Source organism: Triticum dicoccoides, chromosome 6B (assembly GCF_002162155.2).
Source record: "Triticum dicoccoides isolate Atlit2015 ecotype Zavitan chromosome 6B, WEW_v2.0, whole genome shotgun sequence".
In the NCBI taxonomy this organism is placed as follows: Eukaryota; Viridiplantae; Streptophyta; class Magnoliopsida; order Poales; family Poaceae; genus Triticum; species Triticum dicoccoides.
The window spans coordinates 484,220,966-484,233,860 of NC_041391.1; the positions used below are offsets into that span (position 1 = coordinate 484,220,966).

General features: G+C 53.1%; 1 pseudogene; it reads right to left on the bottom strand.

Annotated features, from left to right (window-relative positions):
* Window positions 1-5,953: 5,953 nt before the first annotated feature.
* The window catches only part of LOC119321205, a 95,356-nt pseudogene continuing 88,414 nt past the window's right edge, over window positions 5,954-12,895 (bottom strand).

Sequence of the window (12,895 nt, forward strand, 5' to 3'; positions counted from 1 at the left end):
TGGTTCATACCCTCCGATACTACTCATAGATTCATCAAGATAAGCAAACAACACCTAGAAAATAGAATCTGTCAAACAAGAACAGTCTGTAGTAATCTATATCAAACGTATACTTATGGAACTCCAAAAATCCTACCACATTAGGAAGTACTAAGAAATTCGTGTACCAATCCAGAGCAAAAAGAATTAGATCAGAAGAACGTTTCTGTGAATTAACAAAACTAATTTACTGGGTGCAAAAGTTTCTGATTTTCAGCAGGATCAACACAACTATCACCGTAAGCCATCCTAAAGGACTTACTTGGCACTTTATTGAAACAAAAGCTATAAAACATGATTACTACAGTAGCATAATCATGTGAACACACAAAAATAGTAAGGATAAGTATCAGGTTGTCTCCCAACAAGCGCTTTTCTTTAATGCCTTTCTAGCTAGGCATGATGATGACAATGATGCTCACATAAAAGATAAGAATTGAAACATAACGGGAGCATCATGAAGCATACGACTAGCACTTTTAAGTCTAACCCACTTCCTATGCATAGGGATTTTGTGAGCAAACAACTTATGGGAACGATAATCAACTAGCATAGGAAGGTAAAACAAGCATAGCTTCAAAACTTGAAGCACATAGAGAGGAAACTTAATATTATTGCAATTCCTACAAGCATATGTTCCTCCCTCATAAGTAAAATTCTTCTCATGAATAGTAGTGGGAGCAAACTCAACAAAATAACTATCATGTGATTTAAAATTAGGATCAAGATGACAAGTTTCATGGTTATCATTATTTTCTAAAGCATACGTGTCATCACAATAATCATCATAGATAGGAGGCATGCTTTCATCATAGTAAATTTTCTCATCAAAGCTTGGGGGACAAAAAATATCATCTTCATCAAACATAGCTTCCCCAAGCTTGTGGCTTTGCATATCATTAGCATCATGGATATTCAAGGAATTCATACTAACAACATTGCAATCATGCTCATCATTCACATATTTTATGCCAAGCATTCTATGTAATTCTTCTTCTAGTACTTGAGCACAATTTTCCTTTCCATCATACTCACGAAAGATATTAAAAAGGTGAAGCGTATGAGACAAACTCAATTCCATTTTTTTGTAGTTTTCATTTATAAACTAAACTAGTGCTAAAACAAGAAACAAAAAGATTCGATTGCAAGATCTAAAGATATACCTTCAAGCACTAACCTCCCCGGCAGCGGCGCCATAAAAGAGCTTGATGTCTACTACACAACCTTCTTCTTGTAGACGTTGCTGGGCCTGCAAGTGCACAGGTTTGTAGGACAGTAGCAAATTTCCCTCAAGTGGATGACCTAAGGTTTATCAATCCGTAGGAGGCGTAGGATGAAGATGGTCTCTCTCAAGCAACCCTGCAACCAAATAACAAAGAGTCTCTTGTGTCCCCAACACACCCAATACAATGGTAAATTGTATAGGTGCACTAGTTCGGCGAAGAGATGGTGATACAAGTGCAATATGGATGGTAGATATAGGTTTTTGTAATCTGAAAATATAAAAACAGCAAGGTAACTAATGATAAAAGTGAGCGTAAACGGTATTGCAATGCTAGGAAACAAGGCCTAGGGTTCATATATACTTTCACTAGTGCAAGTTCTCTCAACAATAATAACATAGATAGATCATATAACAAGCCCTCAACATGCAACAAAGAGTCACTCCGAAGCCACTAATAGCGGAGAACAAACGTAGAGATTATGGTAGGGTACGAAACCACCTCAAAGTTATTCTTTCGGATCGATCTATAAAAGAGTTCGTACTAGAATAACACCTTAAGACACAAATCAACCAAAACCCTAATGTCACCTAGATACTCCATTGTCACCTCAAGTATCTGTGGGCATGATTATACGATATGCCTCACACAATCTCAGATTCATCCAACCAACACAAAGTACTTCAAAGAGTGCCCCAAAGTTTCTATCGGAGAGTCAAGAATGTGTGCCAACCCCTATGCATAGGTTCCCAGTGTCACGAAACCCGTAATTTGATCACCAGAACATACATCAAGTGTCACATGATATCCCATTGTCACCACAGATAATCACGGCAAGACATACATCAAGTGTTCTCATAAAAGACTCAATCCGATAAGATAACTTCAAAGGGGAAACTCAATTCATCACAAGAGAGTAGAGGGGGAGAAACATCATAAGATCTCTCGGCGTTCTGGGAACGGGGGTACCCAGACTTGCCTGCCTGCGGCCTGCGGCATGGCTCAAGGAGTGGCCCAATACGGCCCATCTACATCAACACATGCTCAAGACCCTCGCGAGGGGCCAAGCCTCGCGGGGCGGACGACAGGAGGCTTCCTCAGGCACGGCCTCGTCAGGCTGGCTCGCGAGGAGGCGGAGAGATCAAGGCGGGGTACCTCACGAGGTGCCCGTGACGCAAGCCATGACGACCAAGGCGCAGGCGGGCGCCAGGCGGGTGCCGGCCTGCGTAGAGTCCTTGTTTCCCCTTTGGTGCAAAGGGGGCAAGCGCAGGCAAGGGTATCAAGCAAAGGTAACCATTTCGGTGCAACAAGACCAAGACTAGCAGGACGGCCAAGCGGAGGTCATCGTGGAGCCCAAGCCAGCGTCATCGTCAGGGTCTTTTGGCAGGCGAGGACCAACTTTAGTCAGGATAAGTGTACTAGATGTTCCCCTTCAAAATGGCCAATTGTTGGCGCCCTTCCCGCTCAATATTTGTGAAGAGGCCCGGGGCCTTCGCCTATAAATAGGAATAGCCACCCACAGGGTAGGGGGAGCTGGATCAGATTGGATCCACACCCAAGACACAAAGAGAGAGGCGATTGAACTCGCCTAGCAGTTCATCGCACCAACCAAGAACAGACCCTCGCGAGGCTGTTCTTCCCTTGTACTGTTCCTCATCAGCCCCAGAGGCAATCCACACACCACAAACTGGAGCAGGGTATTAGACCACAATGGTGGCCTGAACTAGTACAAACCTTGTGTCCCTTGTGTTGTTCTTCGAGTAGTTTAGATCCTAGCGAGGCGGTGAAACATGGGTAGGCTGAGGGTGTGATCTCCGCGCGCACCCCAGTGTTCGAACCTCAAGGGTCTGCCGGAACCCGAAATCTGACATTTGGCACACCAGGTAGGGGTGTGTCGGAGTCTGCTCTCCTTCGCCTCGTGTTTCGCCGCCCGTCGCCTCATCATCATCATGTCCGGTGACCCCACAGGCAACCCAGATCCCTAGGCGGCCTGGCCCACCCACACAGAGCCGCTTGCCCAGGGCGACCTCAACCCCGTGCCCCAGGCAGCCCCGGGGTCCGCGGGGCACTGCGGGCTGCGGGCGACGTGGTCAGGCGACACCAGCCCTCACGCCGCGGCAGGTGCGGTCGGCAGCGAGGGCCTCGAGCCACGCCACGGCCATGGCGCCGTACTCATGGCGAGAGCAGGCGAACTCAAGTGCTGCGCTCATGGTAGCTCGAGAACTACTACAATGCAGGCTGCTAGAGGGCGGCCGCAACGTACTACTTGAGCGGGTGGCGGAGCTCCTGGGCTCCGCCGCCTCGGGGGCTCCCCCCTTCTGCACCCAACTTTCGCCTCAGGCCCAAGGTGGACCGCACGGAGGCCCCACACGCGCCCGCACAGCTCCCAGCGGAATCCAGGGCCACTCCAACACCAACCTGTCCCTCAGCGCCTAGCTACCAACGGTGCCGCCTCCGCCTCCGACCTACAAAGGGGGATCCACTCCAGCCCGCGGTCCTGGTGAGCCGCCACACTACCACTCCCAGGTTGGCATCGCGAGCAGAACTGCGTGGCACATGGGGCACTACAGCAAGGCATTCGGGGCGGCGGCCCCGGAGGCGTATGTGCCGCACATGATGGATCAAGGACATGCGCAGGAGGAAGACCATGGATAGTTCCTCGGCCTAGGCTAGGGAGAAGAAGCACCCGAGGCTGAGCTCTTTCAGGAGCCAAGGGAAGGCCTCGTCGACCGCGCCGGAGGCAGTGACTATCGGGTACCGCTAATCCCTCAGGAACAGGCATACGCTAACCATGGATCGCAGGAGGTACATGTCATCATAGCAGGTGGCTGCCCCAATCCAGTAGCTCCCCACCCCTCAGGAGGAGGGCACCGGGGGCTACAGGAGAGGGGCCGAGATCCGGCCTCACCCACATGGCGCTCGGAGCAAGGCGCCCTCAGGAGGTAGGCCCTCTGCCGGGGAGGTGCCCCAGGGCCTACCCCCAGCAGAGGACCCGTGGTCGTCGGGGGAACCGGTGGCGACCGCTCTATTCCATCAGCGGCGTCCTCGGTCTCCGGCCGTCGTCGGTGGCAATAGAGTGTGGCGCAAGGCGGGGCCGTCGTCTGGCGATATGAAGCAAGGCCGGTACCTATAAAGAAGGCCAGTGCCTGTGAAGCTCGCCGCCCCGTGACACTCTCACGTAATAATGAGTGGGGCTGTACACACCCCGGAGTCTCCGGAGAGCCGCCCTCGGGCCTCGGGGGCTCTCGCCCACGCCCAGTGGCAGCACTTAGCTCCGCGCTGGTGAGAAGACGTCGAAGACTAGACTAGGTGCCAGACGCGGCTTTTTCTGCTTTTCCTGCTTTTTCCCCTTGGTTGTTGCTTTTCCCAGTTTGGATTTAAGTTGGATTTGAGCTTAAAACTTGCGTGTGTCCGGGGAAGGGGTGTTTAGTCTCGTTCGAGCAATCTCTTGCGTTCTAGTTTCTGCTTTGCGTCCGTCCGATCTTCAGCTGCCTCCCCTCGCGAGCCCCTCACGAGCTGGGCCAGGCCCAGCATGAATGCAGCCCAGACTGCCATCGGCACGCCCTCTCAGGAGGATCTACTTGCAGGTTCAACAGGCTCGTTCAAGAGACACTCAGGACGCCACGACCCTCCGCGGGCTGGCTCAGGGCCCACGCGGGTCAGAGGTAAACAAGCCAGTCGGCTCGCCATGAACCAGTCGCCCGACGCAGGCATACGGGTGATGTCATGTCTACAAATACGCTAACTGCAAGTTTTTACACGAGGGGCTCCCCCTCCCAAAATGCTCTTACAATCACCTGGGCCAAGCCCGAACTCTCTCTGCGTAGGGTAAAAACAGGAATGACAAATGGTCAATCGGATAAATCCCCCAATGCATCTCTGGGGACACCTCCAGAGCCGCCGCTGGCGTCGCTGGCTTCGCCATCGCCTCCTACGTAACCACCGACTGCACATGGGTCATTCATCATTCTGCCCTCACCAGCGCTCGGGCCATTCACCACTCCGCCCTCGTCGGCGGCTACGACCATGCCGTCGTTGTTAGTGGTGAAGGCCCGAACCAGTGCATCCACGTTGTCTTCCACCCAGCTCGCCAGATTGTCCCGGACGGCCAAGGGCACCGGTGCGATGGCGGCATCAAAGTCGAAGTGGGGATCCATGTGCTGAAGATGACTGAAGATGCAAAAGAAAGCACGCCCAAGTAGGGCGCGGCTCCTCTCCTCCACCAACCTGTCGGCTCTACCCGAACGGACCTCCAGCTGCGTCACCATGTCGGTGAAGAACTGAAGGTTACCAGCATAGTCGACCACATGAGGTTCCCCAACGGCTGCCTCGCAGATGATACCCAAGGCCGTGTTGGCTCTTTCCTGGAGCTCGCGGAGCATGGGGCTGTGCATGTGCTCCAAGGTCTGCCGCTGGCGTATCTCATCCTCGTTCCGCCGTGCAACGGCCTCGGTCGCATCCACCCTTTGGTGGAGAAGAAGCACCTTAGCTCGGGTAGAAGCCAGTTCCGCCTGTGCCGCGCCAAGGGCGGCCCCGGTAGCGTCCGCACGCCGAGTCACTTCATCCAGCTTGGCCCTTAGGGCGGCGGACCTGCCCTCTGCTTTGACCTGGATCAGCTCAAGCCTTTCCACGAACTCGCGCTCGAGGTTCGAGCGAGCCGCTGCCACACGACGATCAACTTCTTCCGAGGCTCAGGCTTCCCTCGCGGCGACATCATCCTCCGCTTGCGCCACCATGCGCTCCCTCGTCTCTAATCGCTCAAGTTCCAGGGCACGCTCGGTGGCCTCCAGCCTCAGTGCCTCCTCACGCTTCTGAAGCTCTGCCCGATAAACCGAGCCCCCCTCCATCGACGCAAGGGCCACCTCATGCAACTCCACCTGTTGCTCCAGGGAGCTGCTCAGGGCCCGAAGCTCCCATGCCCACTCTTCCGCGGCCCTGCGCCACTGGTTGGCCTCTTGAGCCTCCTCGACGGCCCGGGACCAGGCCTCTCGAGAAGCTGCCAGCGACGCCTCGGCCTTCTCATTGTCGAGGTCACGCTGGTGGCGCGCAAGGGCAACGGCCACCTTCAGCTTGCGCCTCTCCTCAGCTAGGCGCAGGCCCTCGGCCTCAAGGCGCGCGTCCTCGTCAGAGAGCTCTACACCAAGCTGGCTCACCGCGTCCGCCGCCCTCCGGAGGAACCCTTGGCAGAGGGCACGGCGCTCCCGAGCGCGCTCAAGCACGTCTTCCGCATCTCCTTCCGCCTCGGACGCACGAGGAGGGCCACGGATCAGCACTCCCCCGCTGGGCAGGGGGCTGGGGGCTAGCGCCCTCGTGATGGCCGGACACGCCTCACCAGAAACCTGGCCTAGAGCCAATTCACCCTCCAAGGAAGATTGCAAGGCCGACCTCAGCCAGTCGCCGTCCACAACCAGTCGAAGAGCCCAGGGCAGGCTGGCTATGCCCCGGGAGGGCTCGCGAAGGATGGTCAAGAGGGGTGCAGAACCAAGATGCACCACAGGATGGCCCGCCTCTCCAACCGGCCTCACCACAAGGGCAGTGCTGGAGCCCGGGACGCTTGGGGAAGGTGGAGAGGGCGAGGCCTGGAGGGATGGCTCCTCAGCCACCTCCGTGAACTCGGCAGGAAGGGCCCTACAGGGTAATGATCAGCTGAAGCAGCAGGAGAGTAAGGAACAGAGGAAGGGAAAGGCTTACTCATCGGTGGCGAAGTACTTCCTGTGCTTCAGCAGGCGGCAAGGGTAATAATCACCCAAGGCCTCCCTTCTCTTTCTGAGTGCCTCGAAGTCCACATGGAAGCGACCCAGAAGCTCGGTGCAGGGGTCAGCTTGCGACGAGGAAGAAGCGTCAAGGTGCCCGGCGTCGGGGGCCTCGCCCAGAGACACATCACCAGACGCTACGCCAAGGAAGGTGGCCGGGGCCTTGGGGGCCTCTGCCACGGGAGCCGCAGGCCGTGGCTCGATACCTTCAGCTGCCGCAGGGCGGGCCTCAGGAGCTGCCACCTTAGGAGTACCGCATGGTGTTATCATCTCGAAGGCGGCCCCCTCAGCCCCCGGCGCCCCTTGCCTCCCAGCTCCACCACTCGAGGAAGGACATCGTGGGCAACCGGAAGGGCAACCACCACAATTGGGTTCTCGCGGGGTCCCCTAAGGCCTACAGGACGCAACCCCCATTCATCGAAGCTGGGCATCTGCTTCACAAAATTGCCCCTGTTTGAGCAAAGGTACAACAGGGCGCCCCCATGCCGGATGCTGCCAGGAGAAGGGTCCCCAGTCAGGATCATGAGAACCTTCCTCAGCACTTCGGGCGTCAGATCTTCCTCTTGGAGCCTCATGCGGTCTTCACGTCCCTCGAAGGCCCACATCCGCCGGGAATGACGCTGGAGGGGGGCAATGCAGCACAGGAGGAACTCCTTCACCACCTTGGGTGCCGTCACACCGAGCGACCTCAAGTACGAGAAGTGATGCCAAACGAAGACGAGCCGGGGTCTCGTGAGTGTCTCCTGGCCCCAGCCCGAGTTGGGGATAGCGGGCACGAGTGGCTCCGAAAGCAGGGGGCTAGGCACCCCAGCGTCCATGTACAACCACCGCTCATGGAACCCGGTCGCGGGCGGAGTAAGGCTGAGATCAATCCTCGAAGCCGATGTTTCTGGTGCGGAAAGGAATCTCACACACCCCGAGCATTGGGTAGGATCGCTGAGACGCAGAGAGAAGAAGTGGTGCAGCAAGGCAACTGAAGGAGGGATGCCCATCATCGCCTCGCAGACAAAAGTGAAAACGGCAAGGAGAGTAATGGATTCGGGACCCAAATGCATCATGTGTATCTGGTAATGAGAGAGCACAGCGTTGAAGAAATCGGAAAAGGGGGGAACCAGACCCGCCCACAGAGCATCGGCGAAGTACCAGACCTCGGTGACTGTTCTGTCAATGGAGAAGTGAGACGCGGGCCAGACCGTCGTCCTCCCGCACTCATTTAAGATGGTGGCGATAGCGGAATTGACCTTGTCAGAGCCTTCCCGGTTGAGTATGATCGACCGGTCAACAGCGGGAGCCATCGACGGCGACGGATGGGGCGAGGGCACATGCTTTGGCCCTTTCACCTTCTTCATCGGGGCCATGGCCACAGGAAGGGGGAGGATGCGAGATTGGATTGGAAGCAGAGGCTGGAGCTCGAGAGAAGGAAGAGCAGAAGGCGCGCGAGCGGCGAGAAGAGGGGAGATTGTGTACAACGGCGGGTCCGCCTAGCTGGGGCGCAAAATAAGGAGGAGTGGGGGAACAGGGACGCCCACGTCCAATCAACCGCCACGCGGCGCCCAAGGCCACAGGCTATTGGGGCCCGTGGCGCTTCGCACTTGCCTCTTCGCTTGTCTGCTAAGCCAAGTCCAAGCGCACCTTGGGCCCGGGGGCTACTGTCGGCGTTCTGGGAACGGGGGTACCCAGACGTGCCTGCCTGCGGCCTGCGGCGTGGCTCAAGGAGTGGCCCAATACGACCCATCTACATCAACACATGCTCAAGACCCTCGCGAGGGGCCAAGCCTCGCGGGGCGGACGACAGGAGGCTTCCTCAGGCACGGCCTTGTCAGGCTGGCTCGCAAGGAGGCGGAGAGATCAAGGCGGGGTACCTCACGAGGTGCCCGTGACGCAAGCCATGATGACCAAGGCGCACGCGGGCGCCGGCCTGCGCAGAGTCCCTGTTTCCCCTTTGGTGCAAAGGGGGCAAGCATAGGCAAGGGTATCAAGCAAAGGTAACCATTTCGGTGCAACAAGACCAAGACCAGCAGGACGGCCGAGCGGAGGTCATCGTGGAGCCCAAGCCAACGTCATCATCAAGGTCTTTTGGCAGGTGAGGACCAACTTTAGTCAGGATAAGTGTACTAGATGTTCCCCTTCAAAATGGCCAATTGTTGGCGCCCTTCCCGCTCAATATTTGGGAAGAGGCCCGGGGCCTTCGCCTATAAATAGGACTAGCCACCCACTGGGTAGGGGGAGCTGGATCAGATTGGATCCACACCCAAGACATAGAGAGAGAGGCGATTGAACTCCCTTAGCAGTTCATCGCACCAACCAAGAACAGACCCTCGCGAGGATGTTCTTCCCTTGTACTGTTCCTCATCAGCCCCAGAGGCAATCCACACACCACAAACTGGAGTAGGGTATTACACCACAATGGTGTCCTAAACCAGTATAAATCTTGTGTCCCTTGTGTTGTTCTTCGAGTAGTTTAGATCCTAGCGAGGCGGTGAAACATGGGTAGGCTGAGGGTGTGATCTCCGCGCGCACCCCAGTGTTCGAACCTCAAGGGTCTGCCGGAACCCAAAATCTGACAAGATCCAACTACAATAGCAAAGATCGGGATACATCAAGATCGTGCCATAGAGGGAACACGAGAGAGAACATGAGAGAGAGATCAAACACATAGCTACTGGTACATACCCTCAGCCCCGAGGGTGAACTACTCCCTCCTCGTCATGGATAGCGCCGGGATGATGAAGATGGCCACCGGTGATGGGTTCCCCCTCCGGCAGGGTGCCAAAATGGGCTCCTGAGAGGGTTTTGGTGGCTACAGAGGCTTGCGGCGGTGGAACTCCCGATCTATCTTCTGTTCTGGAAGTTTTACGATACGTAGGTATATATGGGTGTAGGGGGTATGTTGGTGGAGCTACGGGGGCCCCATGAGGTAGGGGGCGCCCCCCACCCTCGTGGGCAGCCCGTATCTCCCCTAACGTGCACTCCAAGTTCCCTAGGTTGCTTTCCTTCCAAAAATAACTTCTCCAGTTGATTTCGTTCCGTTTTGACTCCGTATGATATTCCTTTTATTCGAAATACTGAAATAGGCATAAAACAGCAAATCTGGGCTGGGCCTCCGGTTAATAGGTTAGCCCCAAAAATAATATAAAAGAGGATAATAAAGCCCAATATTGCCCAAAACAGTAGATAATATAGCATGGAGCAATCAAAAATTATAGATATGTTGGAGATGTATCAACGTCCCTCTTGCTCTCGATCCAGTTGAGGACGAGGGTGAGTTCCGTCAGCATGACGGCGTGGCGACGATGATGATGATGTTACTGGCGCAGGGCTTCGCCTAAGGACTACGATGGTATGATCAAGGTGTGTAACTATGGAGGGGGGCACCGCACACGGTTAAGAGAAACTTGTGTGTTCTAGGGTGCCCCCTGCCCCCGTATATATAGGAGCAAGGGGGAAGGCCGGCTGACCCCTAGGGCACGCCCCAAGAGAGGATTCCTACTAGGACTACTATTTCTAGTAGGATTCCACCACAAGGGAGAAGGAGGAAGGAAATGAGATGGAGAGGGAGTAGGAAAGGGGGGCATGACCCCCCTTCCCTTGTCCTATTAGGATTCCAGGGGGCGTACAGCCTGCCCTGGACGCCCTCCTCTCTCTCCACTAAGGCCCCTGGTGGACCATTAGTTCCCCGGGGGTTCCGGTAACCCCTCCGGCAGTCCAGTTTTATCCGAAACTTCTCGGAACTCTTCCGGTGTCCGAATAATATGGTGCAATATATCAATCTTTATGTCTCGACCATTTCGAGACTCCTCATCACGTCCGTCATATCATCCGGGACTCCGAATAAATTTTGGTCATCAAAAACACATAACTCATAATACATATCGTCATCGAACGTGAAGCGTGCGGACCCTACGGGTTCGAGAACTATGTAGACATGACCGAGACTCATCTCCGGTCAATAACCAATAGTGGAACCTGGATGCTCATATTGGCTCCTACATATTCTACGAAGATCTTTATTGGTCAAACCGCATAACAACATACGTTGTTCCCTTTGTCATCGGTATGTTACTTGCCCGAGATCCGATTGTCGGTATCATCATACCTAGGTCAATCTCGTTACCGGCAAGTCTCTTTACTCGTTCTGTAATACTTCATCCCGCAACTAATTCATTAGTCACATTTCTTGCAAGGTTTATAGTGATGAGCATTACCAAGAGGGCCCAGAGAAACTTCTCCGAAACACGGAGTGACAAATCCTAATCTCAATGTATGCCAACCCAACAAACACCTTCGGAGACACCTGTAGAGCACCTTTATAATCACCCTTTTATGTTGTGACGTTTGGTAGCACACAAAGTGTTCCTCCGGTATTCGGGAGTTGCATAATCTCATGGTCTGAGGAACGTTTATAAGTCATGAAGAAAGGACTAGCAATGAAACTGTAACAATCATAATGCTAAGCTAACGGATGGGTCATGTCCATCACATCATTCTCCTAATGACGTGATCCCATTCATCAAATGACAACACATGTCTATGGTTAGGCAACATAACCATCTTTGATTAACGAGCTAGTCAAGTAGAGGCATACTAGGGACACTATGTTTTGTCTATGTATTCGCACGTACTAAGTTTCCACTTAATACAATTCTAACATGAATAATAAACATTTATCATGAAATAAGGAAATAAATAATAACTTTATTATTGCCTCTAGGGCATATTTCCTTCAGTCTCCCACTTGCACTAGAGTCAATAATCTAGATTACAAAGTAATGATTTTGACACCCATGGAGTTTTTGTGTTGATCATGTTTTGCTCGTGGAAGAGGCTTAGTCAACGGGTCTGCAACATTTAGATCCGTATGTATCTTGCAAATCTCTATGTCCCCTTTCGACTCTTGATGGCGGATGGAATTGAAGCGTCTCTTGATGTGCTCGGTTCTCTTGTGAAATCTGGATTCCTTTGCCAAGGCAATTGCACCAGTATTGTCACAAAAGATTTTCATTGGACCCGATGCACTAGGTATGACACCTAGATCGGATATGAACTCCTTCATCCAGACTCCTTCATTGGCTGCTTCCGAAGCAGCAATGTACTCCGCTTCACATGTAGATCCCGCCACGACGCTCTGCTTGGAACTGCACCAACTAACAGCTCCTCCATTCAATAAAAATACGTATCCACATTGCGATTTAGAGTCATCCAGATTAGTGTCAAAGCTTGCATCGACATAATCGTTTACGACGAGCTCTTTGTCACCTCCATAAACAAGTGACATATCCTTAGTCATTTTTAGGTATTTCAGGATGTTCTTGACCGCTGTCCAGTGCTCCACTCCAGGATTACTATGGTACCTCCCTACTATGCCTATAGCAAGGCACACATCAGGTCTGGTACACAACATTGCATACATGACAGAACCTATGGCAGAAGCATAGGGAATGACTTTCATTTTCTCTCTATCTTCTGCAGTGGTCGGGAATTGAGTCTGACTCAACTTCACACCTTGTAACACAGGAAAGAACCCTTTCTTTGACTGGTCCATTTTGAACTTCTTCAAAACTTTATCAAGGTATGTGCTTTGTGAAAGTCCAATTAAGCGTCTTGATCTATCTCTATAGATCTTGATGCCCAATATGTAAGAACCTTCTCCAAGGTCTTTCATTGAAAAACTCTTATTCAGGTATTGATAACCCACAAGTGTAGGGGATCGCAACAACTTTCGAGGGTAAAGTATTCAATCCAAATTTACTGATTCGACACAAGGGGAGCCAATGAATATTCTTGAGTATTAGCAGTTGAGTTGTCAATTCAACCACACCTGGATAACTTAGTATCAGCAGCAAAGTATTTAGTAGCAAAGTAATATGATAATAAAGGTAA